This window comes from Topomyia yanbarensis, chromosome 3 (genome assembly GCF_030247195.1).
Source record: "Topomyia yanbarensis strain Yona2022 chromosome 3, ASM3024719v1, whole genome shotgun sequence".
Classification (NCBI taxonomy): Eukaryota; Metazoa; Arthropoda; class Insecta; order Diptera; family Culicidae; genus Topomyia; species Topomyia yanbarensis.
In genome coordinates this window covers 117,167,973-117,181,671 of record NC_080672.1, presented here as the reverse complement: position 1 = coordinate 117,181,671, position 13,699 = coordinate 117,167,973, and the positions used below count along the sequence as shown (strand labels likewise).

At 37.2% G+C, this 13,699-nt stretch overlaps 1 protein-coding gene across 1 annotated transcript in view; it reads right to left on the bottom strand.

The window, feature by feature from the left end:
• The window catches only part of LOC131692215 (neuromodulin), a 250,941-nt gene that overhangs the window by 212,213 nt on the left and 25,029 nt on the right, over nt 1-13,699 (bottom strand). The window lies entirely within an intron of this gene.

Here is a 13,699-nt window from a genome sequence, read left to right as displayed (position 1 = left end):
ATCAGTATGGAATTTAAAAATATGTATGAGGTTATTGTTAGAAGAACTTTTTTACCGATAAGTTCTCCATCATACAATCATATTCAAAATGTGCCTTTCCTCTTTAGGTTTTTGTTGATGATATCTAAAAAATTAGAAAAAAAATTGGTTTTTGTTTGCAATTTAAATTTTTAACAAAAAATTTTGTTTTTATGAAAAATGACACAACATTTTTTTCAGTGCACATTTTTTTCGGACAGAAACATTCATTCCCTGTAACTCGTGCTCAGAAAAGCTGCTGTATAAAATTCAGTAGTCGAACAAAAAAATTTTGCGGTTAATGCACGTAGAAATGTCTACGCCCTTTTAAAAAATTGCTCTTGAGTCAAAAGAATCTTACTGATAGTGGAAAATGTTTAATCTTCCATGCCGGTGATAAGTGTAAAGTTTCATTGGAATCTAAGATGATCGGTCACGATTTTAAAGATTTTCGGACGGATCTTCGTAGAATTCCTCATAGGGCTTCACCGCTCTCCTCCTGCTGTTAAATTGGTTGCCAGTTATGCTGCAAGGAGTTGACAGTTATGCGTCGGTAAGATTTTGTGGTGTTTTGATTGAGTGCAATGGCGGCCATCGTAGAACAAGTTAGACAACGAGTGACGAACCACGGCAGTGAACAGACGCACAGTGGAGCATGCAATACACCAAACCTGATCAAAATTATTTTGAAGGATTTTTGTTCAACAAAACACTTCTAACTTAATAAGGTTCTGGGAGAAAAATTGTTTGAATTAATTAGGGTTCGTCGCGGTGCGGATGTGGGCGGTAAATGGATAGTCCGCACCGCAACCGCAAAAAAATAATAAAACCGCACCGCTTACCGCAACCGCACTGCATTTACCGCACCGCACCGCGCGGTAATGCGGTAAATGCGGTAAAAATCTGTATTTTTCAAAAGTGTGTTGAAAAAATATTAATTTATTTGTATAACTATATATAATTTCCTATTTACACGAACATTAACTTTGACGGACTCCTCAGAATGAAAAATCGTCAACTTTGCAAGTTTTATTAATAAAATGCCGTACATCTTGAGATAAATACTTTCGAAACAAGGTAAACATTAGCATAGCACTGAAGTCCTATGAAATGTAGCTGTATTTCATCATTATACATACAAAAACGTTTTTCAGCTGCAATTAATAGGAAAACTTTTAATTAATATCAGATCAGGTATCCATCCCATCTCAACCGGTACAGAGTTGTTGAAGGACATTTGAAAAACTGCAAAATATGTATGATCTACAGCATACAGCAGAAATGTTTATACAAATAGGGGTTTTAAGGAACAAAATAAGTTAAAACACTTACTTCGTATTTTTCAAGAAATCGATGTATTCTTATTAAAATACTAAGATTGCACCCTTAAAATTGTATGGGTTGTAATTTTCCAATAGCTAGTTCGAAAGATCTACCTTTTTATGTAGTTTTTCTAATATTTTTCCATAATGCCAATGCAAAAACTTCAATTGAAGTTGGTAGAGGTCAAAAATAGTCCTGTGCAAAATTTGGTATCTGGGCTAACTTTGACACTTGTCGCAATATGAAAAGAGGCTTTGAGAAACACAAAAAAATCGAAATACCCTATACTTACTTCGAAAGCTTTAATTTCAAAAAGTTACAAAATACTCCTAACTGAAAAATATTAGTTGTTAAATTGGTAGAAAATATTCCCAGTTGGACGAACAATGGACGTATGCGAAAAAAGTTATGTAGAAGGAGTCTTAAAAACGAACTACAGGAAAATTCATTGCGAATTTACACAGAAACCAACAGAGATAGAAATACGATGTTGAAGAACGAATAATAAAGTTATCAGCCTAATTTGGACCCTTGCTTATTTTGGACGCTCTTCAAACATTTGTCTCCCTTACTGCTGATTCCTCCAAATTCGTTTGTTTTGATGATGATAATTTCATTCTTTGAGTTGTTTTTAAGTCTTAAGACTTTTTTAAGTTCATCTTTAAGTTCTCCAAATTAATTAAAATTTACAGTTGAGAAAACGCCATCGTACACGATTCATAATTTCACGATTGCCAAGAGGAATCGGGAGAAATGAGGCTTTTTTAAATTGAATTTGACAGTACAATTCAATTGTTTTTCAATGATTGGATTGTGCATTTTATATATTTGAAAAGGTTCGCTTGTAATTTTTTCAAAATGTTCAAAATATGTCGTAAATATAATGGTACCAAATTAAAAATGTAAGTAACGATGGGTTGAATATAGATTATATTCGGATTTCTTTTCAAATCATTGTAAAGTCCATGGAAATTAGAGCAATTAAATGTTTATTGTGTTTCCCTATTGTAAGGTAATAATTTGCGTCGTTCTCAAATGCTAAAAGTCAAAGTTTTAATTCACTTTTTGATGCAGACTTTATCAATTATTTTTTTAAGTGCGGTTGCGGTAATACCGCGCGGTAAAAGCTCATTTCCCGCACCGCATCCGCGAGAAAAAGTGTCTCACCGCACCGCAGTTTTTGCGGTGCGGGTGCGGTAAATACCGCGCGGTTGCGGTAAATACCGCAACCGCGACGAACCCTAGAATTAATCCATCCTGAAGTGGTATTTTACTTTTCTGGTTGTTGAATTCAAATTTTTAGATGAAATATGTTAATAACTAAAATTATATGAATATCCTGGAATGAAATCTGTGTGAAAATTTTCGTAAGGATTCATGAATTAGTTCATATTAGAAGCCGAAAATGGCACCATGACAATCCTAATAAATTGGTTCAAATTGTACACTCCACACGTAGTTCGAAGATTAAGCAGCACGTATCATAACTTTTATGAGAATTTTGTACAATATGATTATTTTGGAATAAAATAAGCATTTTGGTAAATGCGGGACACTTTCCGGGACGATTTACCAAGAACAAGATCTTAAAATTCGGGATTGTCTCCCCTAATCCGGAACGTCTCGTCATTTCAGATTAGTAGAAATTTTCGATATGTTCTCGTATTAAATAGCGTTCTTGTGTTAATTTGTGTTTTTGTGTTGATTTGCGGATTTTTTAGCGCTTCAGATGGTCTTTTTGCGATTTTCTTGATCAAACACGAGGCAGCAGCATTCCTAGAAGCTCGTTATTGACATTAGCTCTATTAAGAAACTAAAGTTAGTTTTTCAATGGAATTTCGAGTTAGGCGGCGCTCAAAATTTTTGAAAAATTTGAGAAGGTCGACCAATTTTCTAGAGTGCTGACTTAGTCCAAGAAGTCGAATTAAAATATTCTGTAAACGTTTTTGCATGTTGAGGAAATATTCCTTCTTATAACTGGTTGCCTTTCATTTCTACTTGAAATCATTTACCAATGTCTATGATTTTTTGTCCTGCAGGTCGGAAAGGACTAATGACCTTAAATATTCCATCTATTTTGTAAAATTACTCGCAACGCACCTTTCTGAACATTCCTCCATCAAATCACATAGATGATTTCTTGTAACTATGGCAACAGTTCCGCCCTGTGCTAAAAATACACAATTTGATAAAAATTACCTAATATTTTCACTAGATTCTATTTCACTATTGTAACAAGCAAGAACTGGTCTTTAATATGATATACTTCATTCAACCGGAAACTACCGGAAAATCAGCTTTTCAATGTTAAGTGAGATTGAAAATTTTCATTCTTATATTAAATATGTATGTGCCTATGATGCTCAGTAAATATTTAGTTAATTTATTTGGATTAAAAATACAGAATATGATTCTACAAGTCTTATTTTACAACTACACTGGCTGTTTGGAATAATAATCGTAGTCTGACTCTCCTGAACTTTTGAATTAAACTCTCAATATTTGAGGATAAAATATAGCTAAAAAATATGTTAATATTGGTCGATTTAAATCTCTTGTAAGGTGGGTAAAAACATTTAAAAACCAGTAATCTGTCAAACGATGCGGAAATCATAACACTACACAATAAAACATCACATACCAATGATAGCTTAATTTTAGTTTTTTGACTTTTGATCAGGTTTTGAATTAATATACTCCTGTGTGAGACGCCCAGAATTATCCATCCTTTTTCGGGACAGTTTCCCGCCACTACTGCCAGTGAGTGCGCGCGCACGACGGCAAGCTATACCGTCGAAAGTACCAGCCAGTGGTTCGGGCACACGTAAGTACGGTGTTGATTCGCCATAAGGGGATAGCAAATCGCTAAGGAGTGCTCTCGCTTCCCCGGCTAAACGTGAAGGAATCAGAACACCGAACGTTCTCACTGTGGAGGATCAGTCGAACGAGCCTAGCTCTAATCTACAGTTAATCATCGCCAAGGAAAACGAAGTAGGTTGGACAAAGGTTCCCTCTGGGAAGTGCACTGCGGTGGCTTCCGGGATGGCTTTCGGCGAGCAAGTTGATCTGGCGATAGTTCGCCAACGTCGCTAGGGAGATTCCAACAAAGGCGCCAAACTTACCTTCCTAGCTAACCGCCAAGGACCGCTGCGACAGCAGCTAACGACACCAGCAAGAGAACGCGGCCGTTGTAGTCCCGGCCGGTCGGAAGAAACCATCTATCTACCCGCCATCGCCAGCAGCAGCGGATCTGAGAAATGCCCAGCAGAGGAGAGTTGTGGAAGAATAAACTGTAAAGTTAAATTTGTTTGTTTACCTTTTTGTTTACATACGAACTTCCGGTAGCAGCACCTAGGCTGCCCTGACAAGAAGAGTGTGTCGGGTAAATCAGAACCCCAGTAGTGGGCAAAGTGGAGGGGGTGTGTTTGCGTGAAATATGCAAATATATCGACAAGCGACTCGGTAAGAAGCTTTTAGTGGAAGATCTCTGAAAAAAAACTATTTGTGGTGTTATCTGCCATTCAAAAACTGCTTAACCGATTTATTCCAAATTTTGCATACAAATTCTCTGAAAAAAAACCTATCCCCTACGTTGAGTTCTCGCGATAAATTTTCAATTAAGGTAATTTTTACTCAAAAAAGCGGAATTTTTTGTGAAAAATTCCTCATTTTTATTTCAAATGAGTAAAAACCCCTTAATTGAAAAATTATCTCGAAAACTCAACGTAGGGGTTAGGTATTTTTTTACATAGAATGTGTGTCAGCGAGTCGCTTGTCCATATTTTTGAGAAAAATTACAGAATGTTATTTAAATGATGCATTACAATGTAAAAAAGTTATAGCAATTAATATATTTAATATAGCACCAATGTCAAAAATTTCAAGAGAAATGGGCGGGGGTCTAAAGTTGTCCAAATAATTAAAAATTTGGTATTTGAGCTTATTTTAATATTTGTCACAATATGAAAGGGGCGCTTTCGAGATTTCAAAAATGAGTGTTTTTTTGCAATGCCCTATTAGCAGATACCAAACACCAATGCTATCTTAGCTTAGGTTCATTCATCATCCCAACGATTCGATGATTGGCATGAGTGGCTTTCTAATATATGAAGCGGGTTATGATATCGGCGAAATTGAGAAAAATTCCGTGAGCATGTGTAACTATTTTTAGAGCACGAATGCATATATATACAAGTGTGGTGTGCTTTGCATGTGTATTAGTGCAGGGTTATCAAATACTCTGGTAACGTTGAATTCATCAATGCTTTTCCAATTGTGGGAATGTGTAAGTTTTTTTCGTTAAGTTTGTAATAGCAGCATAATGCATTTTTGTACCGGACCAATAACGCTCTGTATGTATTATACCAGTTATAATGCATATTTCGCATTGTAATCACCCTTATTTTCACGTGAATCATACGGCTTTTTTGGTGTACTTTTCCCAGGATATCTACTAAATCGTTCAACTAAATCTTTATTGAATACGGACACAATACTGCTGCTATACGCATAACTGTCCCACGTGCTAAAGGATTTATTTATATATATAGGGCAATTATGCCCGAAACGGCGGAATATCGGTTAATATTGATTAATTTAGCTCGATTAATTGAAATAATGTTGATACGATAGAAGTCCATGTTCAGAAAAAAATGGGCTACACTATTCAACTAACTTGAAACGCTATTTCCATTCAAAAATCCTTTCATCTCGAGAATCGCAATATCACCCTAGGTTCAAATTAGGCCTCATATTTAGACATTGTCAGAAATCTTTTGAAATTCCCATACCATATAAATTAAATCATTCCACATTTCTGTCTTCCATCAATATGACGTTAACTCCGTATAGAACATATCTCGCGTGTTTTTTGAGAAGGGCCAATAAGCATGCTGTCAAAATTCGCTTTGAGAAATTACGGACAAACTGTAACTCGCCGAGAATAAATATTAACATTTTATGAAAGAGAAAAGTTATCTCTTGCGTTTGTTGCTGTGATTTATAATCGGCGATTAATGGTTTGTCAAGAATTTCCTCTCAAAATGAAATTTGACAGTGTGCTTATTGGCCCTTCTAAAAAAACACGCAAGATATCAAAACGTAAATGCCACTTAGCATTCATCATCGGAATCGATCCAGTGCATTCCAATAGCAAACAGGTAACACATGTACGATACAGTCCATCATGCATGCACGAATTATTGATTGATCAATACTCCTGGCGACAATGAAAACTGTTTCGAGTCCATACGAAATAATGTACATCAATTGCACGCTGGGTGAGTGAATTATGGAAATCATTTAGAGTTGCATAACTGCCGTTTTTTCCTGCTATCGCGTGCCTTTCCATATCGTGCTGGGGAATGTATTCTGAAATTCCAGCACCATCTAGTACAATCAATCGAATGTGGAATGGGTGCGTAGAATTTCCATGGGGAAAAGTGTTTATTTCAATAGCTTATCAGCACGAAGCGCGAGTTTGAGCTTTTCTTTAGTAATTAAGTTCACACGCCTTTTTCTTGATTGTTAAGTAACTGATTTTTCTAAACCATTGTACACCCTAATTTTGACACAAATGAGGTGGGAGAGATGTAATCCTCTGGTTCGTGTTATTCCGTAATAGAACACGAAAACCTCGTTAACAGCTCATTTGCTTTTCAGATAAATGTATAATCAGGTTTCCTACATTACCTTCGAGAGATCAGGTTCTCAAGAGCGCGATGATGCTTTATATGTTAGGATCCTTGGTGCTTCACTTGCGACCACAGAGCAATTATACTTATGGAAGTATGCTAATATTTCACCCAAATGAGCAGAGTTGTAAGATTGCTTCTGCGCGCAGACCTCTCTTTTATCCCACAGCTGGAAAACGATATAACAACGATTCGTTGAAACACCACCTAGATATAAATCCAGCAACCACTCCTGGGGCAATAGCTTCGGTACGCGGAAACACACAAGGAAGAGCAACTTCAACCTTTCAGCACTGCACTGACTCCAACCGAAGCACGCACGCACGTGTGCACGAGTAAAAGTATCACATCAAAGTGGCACGGAAGCGAATCCTTGCTTGGTCTATCAGCTGGCATGGTGCTGCCTCCGTCAGCTGCTTGATGCCTATCGTGCCGAACTCGGGTCGCATATACACCTACCTACACAGTGCAACAGGGAGTTCGGCCTTCACCGTTTGCGATGTTTTTCCATGGCTTGCATAACTTTCCGATGCTGGCTCTATGCTCTCTTTCTCCCTTATGCGCTCTGTAACGAGCATATCGCCGGAAAGAGAGAGAGAGAGCTTTACAGCAGATTCGAATTTTTGAGCGGGCTTTCGTTGGTATCGCATGGTGATATGATGGAGAGTTGTGGTGTTTTGTAAATTTCGATAGCCGTTTAGGATTTTCTCTACTTTGTTCGTTATTCTTTGTTTATTTTTCGGCACCTTACTACCTTATGTCTAGCAAGCAAAGGTTGAAATATACGCTCATTTTCACGATAAGCAGTTTATCGCACATCTTTTTTTCCTTGGTAGGCAAATATGGTAATACAAATATGGTGACACGGTGTGATCTGATGATTTTCGGAACACGTTTTAGGCTACTCAGGTAACAAGAATATAACAACCTCAAAGTGACAGTGTACGTTTGTTAAATAGTGCTGAAGCTGGCTGCCCTGGATATTTGGAAATTGTTTTAAATTGTTACTGATAAACTTAACTCGGGTTAAATTTATTTTTCAGGTTACAAGTCCAAAGCTGTATCTGTTTTGGAATTCCGTGGTGAAGTTTTCTATTGCTACATATGCAGATGGTGCTGTTGCAACACTTCGGGTAAGATACCATTATTTCAGTCAACTTGAGATATAATCACAACACTACATTCACAACATGATCCATATTAAACAGGAACGTACCCAGAACAGTGTCGGATCCAGGGGAGGGTCCTGGGGGTCTGGACCCCCTCCGAAAATTTTCAACTTGCTGAGACATTTTGAATATGAGTTTCGATTTTATATTAGTTTCAAACTTAAAATCATTTCAAACCAAATTTGACCACCAAAACTGGTTTTCATTAAATGAGGTTGTTACGCATAACGTATTGTACAAGGTTCATTCAAAAATCAAAATTTCGGACCCCTCCCAAAAAAATTTGCTGGATCTGCTCCTGAGCCAGAGGGGGGCTAGGGAGCTAAACCTTCCCACGATTTTTAAAAAAATAAATTTAAAAAAAACTTGCCTTTCAACAACATTTGTAGCTCATTTGGTTTGAACAAATTATTGAGAAAATGTTGAAGAAGGCCACAAAATAACCACCAAAGACAATGCTTACGAAATTCAGATTTATCTGGCACAACCAGAGGTTTTGCAGCTTCCAGACAAAAAGACAAACCTTTCATTCGGCCAGATTTTTAAATTATTACATTGTGGAAATTTGGGGCACATTTTCAGAATTTTATCAAAAATCGATTGATAAATTTCGATGACTTTAAGATCGCTGTTAAGTGACAGATTTTGCAAGACATTTTTAGTTGATCTGCCAGATATTCTTAGAAAAATGGTGGAAACCCTGGGTGTGACGAGCGGAACACTGGAAACGAAACTACACAGGGTGGTACATTCTACCGTGTACACGTATATGGCAGCTAGGACTTGAATGAACGCTTTGCGTTTAAAGGGTCCTAATAAACAAACAACAACAACAACGTATATGGCACCCCTCTCCCCTTTGTGTTGAACTGACATAAGTCAACATCTCAGCGGGCACACAAATTCTGGGCCTCACTCACAGTTCAAATTGTTCTGCTTGTTTTGCTCGAAGCTCGATTTTCACTAGTTAGATACCGTACGGCATGACTCAATTTTTAGGCATTTGTTAAAAAGTGAAAATATTGGACAGCTAATTGAAGAAATGTGTTGTTTTGGACATGTCGGTGAATAACAAAAACTTTACACCATGGTGCACCAACAAATTAAACGAACTCCAGTATCACAAAATTGTGTCGAATAAAATCGATTCTGTTTATTGTGGATCGACCCTAACGTTACGTTTTAGATGTTGGCTTTGAAATCATATGGCGGCGTAGCAGATACCTGACCATGTGCATGGCAGTGCCGACCGGTGACTTCATCTGACCTATAACATCGCCACCACCTTGAAATGTCAGTTTCCCGAGCGGACTAACTTAGCTTCAAGCGGCACATTTCTGAAGATAATTTTAAAAACTAAACGAAATATTAGAAAAAAAACTTTATGGCTATTGAGAATTGCATGAAAATGTATAACCTCACTTTTCTTACAGCTTAGAGAGCTTGTTTACATGGAGAAATTTTTGGTTTCACGACAGAGAACGATTTGAATATTTCTCCGATGGTAAAAATAATGCCGATGAATGCCTTTTCAATACAAACCATATCCATCTAATACAATCCGCTCCTGGGCGGTCTACATCCGGACCAAAGATAAACCATTTAACGTCATCCATATATCGCGTGATCTAACTAACCAACACTCGGGCGGGTACGAATAAGTGTTTGTATACGTACCCGCCCTGGAAGTAGAGATTGATGGTATAGTCTCCGGGAGGGCCTTAACTGTGAAATATGGGATTGGCTCCTTCCAGAACCCTTCGCTTCAGTCAGTGAAAATTCTGGTATGCAAGCAATTGCGTTAAGCAATAATCGAGGAGTATAAGAAAACAACTTATTTTCCATTGGCCTCATTTCGAGCCTTTCGCCGGACCTGTTCTTCCAAACTTTGCCCTTTTGAACAGGGCTCGTCTAGTTGTCCGCCTTTTTGTGCATGAACTACCGACGTTGCAAACAATAGGGTTATATAGTTACCCATTGTAGAAACAAGGTACGGAGCGGAAAATACGGAGAGAATCGTGAAAAGTTTTCCTTCTGTGGAGAGACTCCGCATGAACTGTCGACATATCCCACATATAAATTAGACGAGGAAACATTGAAGCATTCTTTTGAGGTCCACTCTGAGAAGAAATGCTGAAGAGGGCTACGCCACCGGCCACGACTAATTTCTACGCTCACTCAAGAGCGAGATTCTGACAATCCTGTTTAGGGAACATCTTTTAATGTGCCTATAAATTTTCGAAAGAGGAGAATCATTACCTCTCCTGAGCTTCTTCGTAAACGCCTGAAAGTGTCCCTTGATGGGTGCTGTTACAAAACTGAACTAAGTGCGTCACTCCTATTATTTTCCTATGTTTTACACAATGCATTCTAGTTGACTTCAACTTCCACGGTATGCCATGATAACCGATCTATCTTAAATATATGCAAATTTGCGCTGCTTAAACAGTCTATCAATTCGGAGCCTCTCAAGTTGATATCAGAGCTGCCTTAAATTATGTGGTGGGTATTTGAAATCATCATAAGGTGATGATTCATTATGCGGTGAATATGAAGAACAATAGACGTAGTTCCTGTTTATGTTATCAATAGTCACATTGACTGCGACAGCACAAATATCGCGAGTTTGAGGTCGAATAAAAGATATGCGTCGATAGCACTACTCACAAGTTTTCATTACATGCACGAGGAATTCAGCGTGGATTTGTCATGCCATTTTTTTGTAAGCTAGGAAGACGGGGTTAAGTAGCTTTCCAACATATAAGTTTCCTTCATGAAAATACGGTTCTTGAAGCTATGAAAGCTTTTGCTTCCTGCAAAAGGTGGGATAGATTCATAGTTGTCTATGCTGAAGATTAATTTGGGCTACTCAAACCATGGTCTTTTCATCACTGGCACTTATTTACAGCTACTAGAAGATACCAAACACGTTGGCTTATAATCGCCTATAGCGAACCCCGAAGTGGGCATTAGTGACATGACCATCATTTAAATCTCACGATTTGCGAAGAAACAAACGTCCACTGTGTAAGAAATTCGCTTAACACAGCAAGGACAATACCACGATACTCCGTGCGCGACTGGCATATTTTTATCATGCCAGCCATTCAGTCCTCGGCATGAAGAAACACTTCGACTCGAGGATTCCTGTTTTCAGTCGCCTCCTGCGACATTGGATCTGGAACCCAGTGGATTAATTCTTGGCTGAGATACTTTAACCCGTCGGATGCCACACGGTCTCTAGGCTTGTTGAGTCAGTAGAATAGTCAGATAATAGACTGTTATCAACCTCCTAGTGAACCACAGCCACATTATAAAGTAATACAACACTTTTTAAAGCTTAAAGTACAGTTTATCGCGACGCGATTAACCATGCTTTTCTCCGGAAATATAGTACAGTAAGATGCCGTTTTTGGCACGTTCCGTTTTTGGCATGCTCCCATTTTGGCACACTCCGATTTTGGCAACAAACGGGTTCCGTTTTTGGCAACATTCTTGTTGTACATAATAAGTCTTTTAAAAATGTGCAATAGATATTTTTTGTATCAATTGACATCACATTTGACGTTATTTCCAAACATGGGAGTCTTATTAACCCAAGGCTATCAATAATGGTTCATTTGTTATGATTTGTTTTAAGATTTATGGTAGCGTGGCTCTTGAAAAATAGGGTTGCTTATATTATCTTTTGATGTGTTAATTTCTGCAATGCTTTGATCTAGAGATTTTTGAACTTTTATTGGAGCACATGTTCACCGCAGCACTGGTGTTTCAATCCCTTTTGTTTAAACAGTTGCAAGTGATTTTTACAGGTTTTCTTCAAACCTATCTTTAAACATTGCAATTTGATTTTCAATCTATCAATGCCATCTGAAAGATCGACGATTGGTAGTTATAGAGGACCAAATTTATTTATTTTTTAAAAGAGCTATGTTTTTTAAACTAAATTGTTCATTAATATTCACGATAGAAAAGATAACAATCCCAGGAGCGAATGTCATGATAACACACTTTGAAACTTTTTTCGAAGATGTAGAAATAAAACATTTATTATTTTTCATAAAAAATCGTAAAATTCATTTTCTCGAGATTTTTTTTAAATGTCATATAGTGCCATCTACATAAGTTATAAAGTATAAATGTCTTCAGTACATACGTTAACAATATCAAACAAACAACTTTGTCGAGGAAAGTTTTTTGATAGAACACTTCTGTCAAAAGATAGAACTAATCTAGATCAGTTTCTACTTATCTAGATCAAAACCTAAATTGACAAAATAATTATCATTTTCATCTAAGATATTTTGCTAAAGACACCAATCCTCCACGATATATACCCAGGGCGCTAGAGGTTTTGAGCGTCGAAAGTAGCATTCTGCCCCACCGTACGACGTCTGAATTCGATAAAAACATGAATAAAATTGAATTTTCTTATATTTTTCTTTCATTTCATTCCATTTCACATATGATTAAAAATCCTTGAAACATTTTTGAAATCGTAAATTAAAAATCTAAACTGCAAAAATAAGGTTCCATTTTTGGCACGGTTCCGGGTTTGGCAACTGAAAAAAATTAAATTGTTGCCAAAAACGGAATCCTACTGAACCTACAACATTGTTTCATGAACCAAAATGCTAAAATATACCACAATTTTACCATTTTCAACACGTACTTTGACGTAGTCTTCTCGACAAAATGACGGCATCATCTGAGAGTGTCAAAAAAATAAATAAAACAAATTTTGAAAAATTGGTGGTTATACGACTTATATGCAATCACTATTTCAAGGGTTGAAACTTTGAAATAGTGATTGCATTCAAGGATGGTGTGATTTGTCTTACTATTCGCCAAACTCTAAATACGAACTGTGTTAAAAATAAGTTTAAATTTGACACTATTTTGTCCGGAAGCTGTACCCCCTATGACAGCCGGCTGGTTCCGCCTAAGGTCATTGTGGATGAGAAAGTACAAGAACGAAAATATAACACAATACAGATACGTAAACTTTCAGAATTATACCCCTCCTCTTCGTAGGCAAACAAAAAATTATTGGAGATATCTCCCTCCTCCTCCTTGAGTCTACGTGGTTTATAAACGGTCTGAATGGATATTTCGTGAGCGTTTTTTCAAAAAGACATATCTGCAATGAGTTACTCTCTTTGTTTACTTTCTCTTTCGATTTTTACGGTGTCACTATAACACTTTTCACTTATTTTACAATACAGATCGAAAGACGGTGGTTTTAGCTAGCACAAGGTGTTCCTAAAACCCTTTATTAACAAAAAAATGACCATAAATTTGTCATACGGCATTCGAAAGATACACTATCCAAGCATCTTCTCAGTGAATTTCAAAATGATCCATCGAGAGATTCGAGAGAAATTTTGATTTGAAGTTTTATGACACGTTTCATAAGGCTACCAGCAAACATCATATGAATTCACGCTTGAAGTCTGGTAGAAAACCCATCTATGACCGCATACCACATCCAAACCG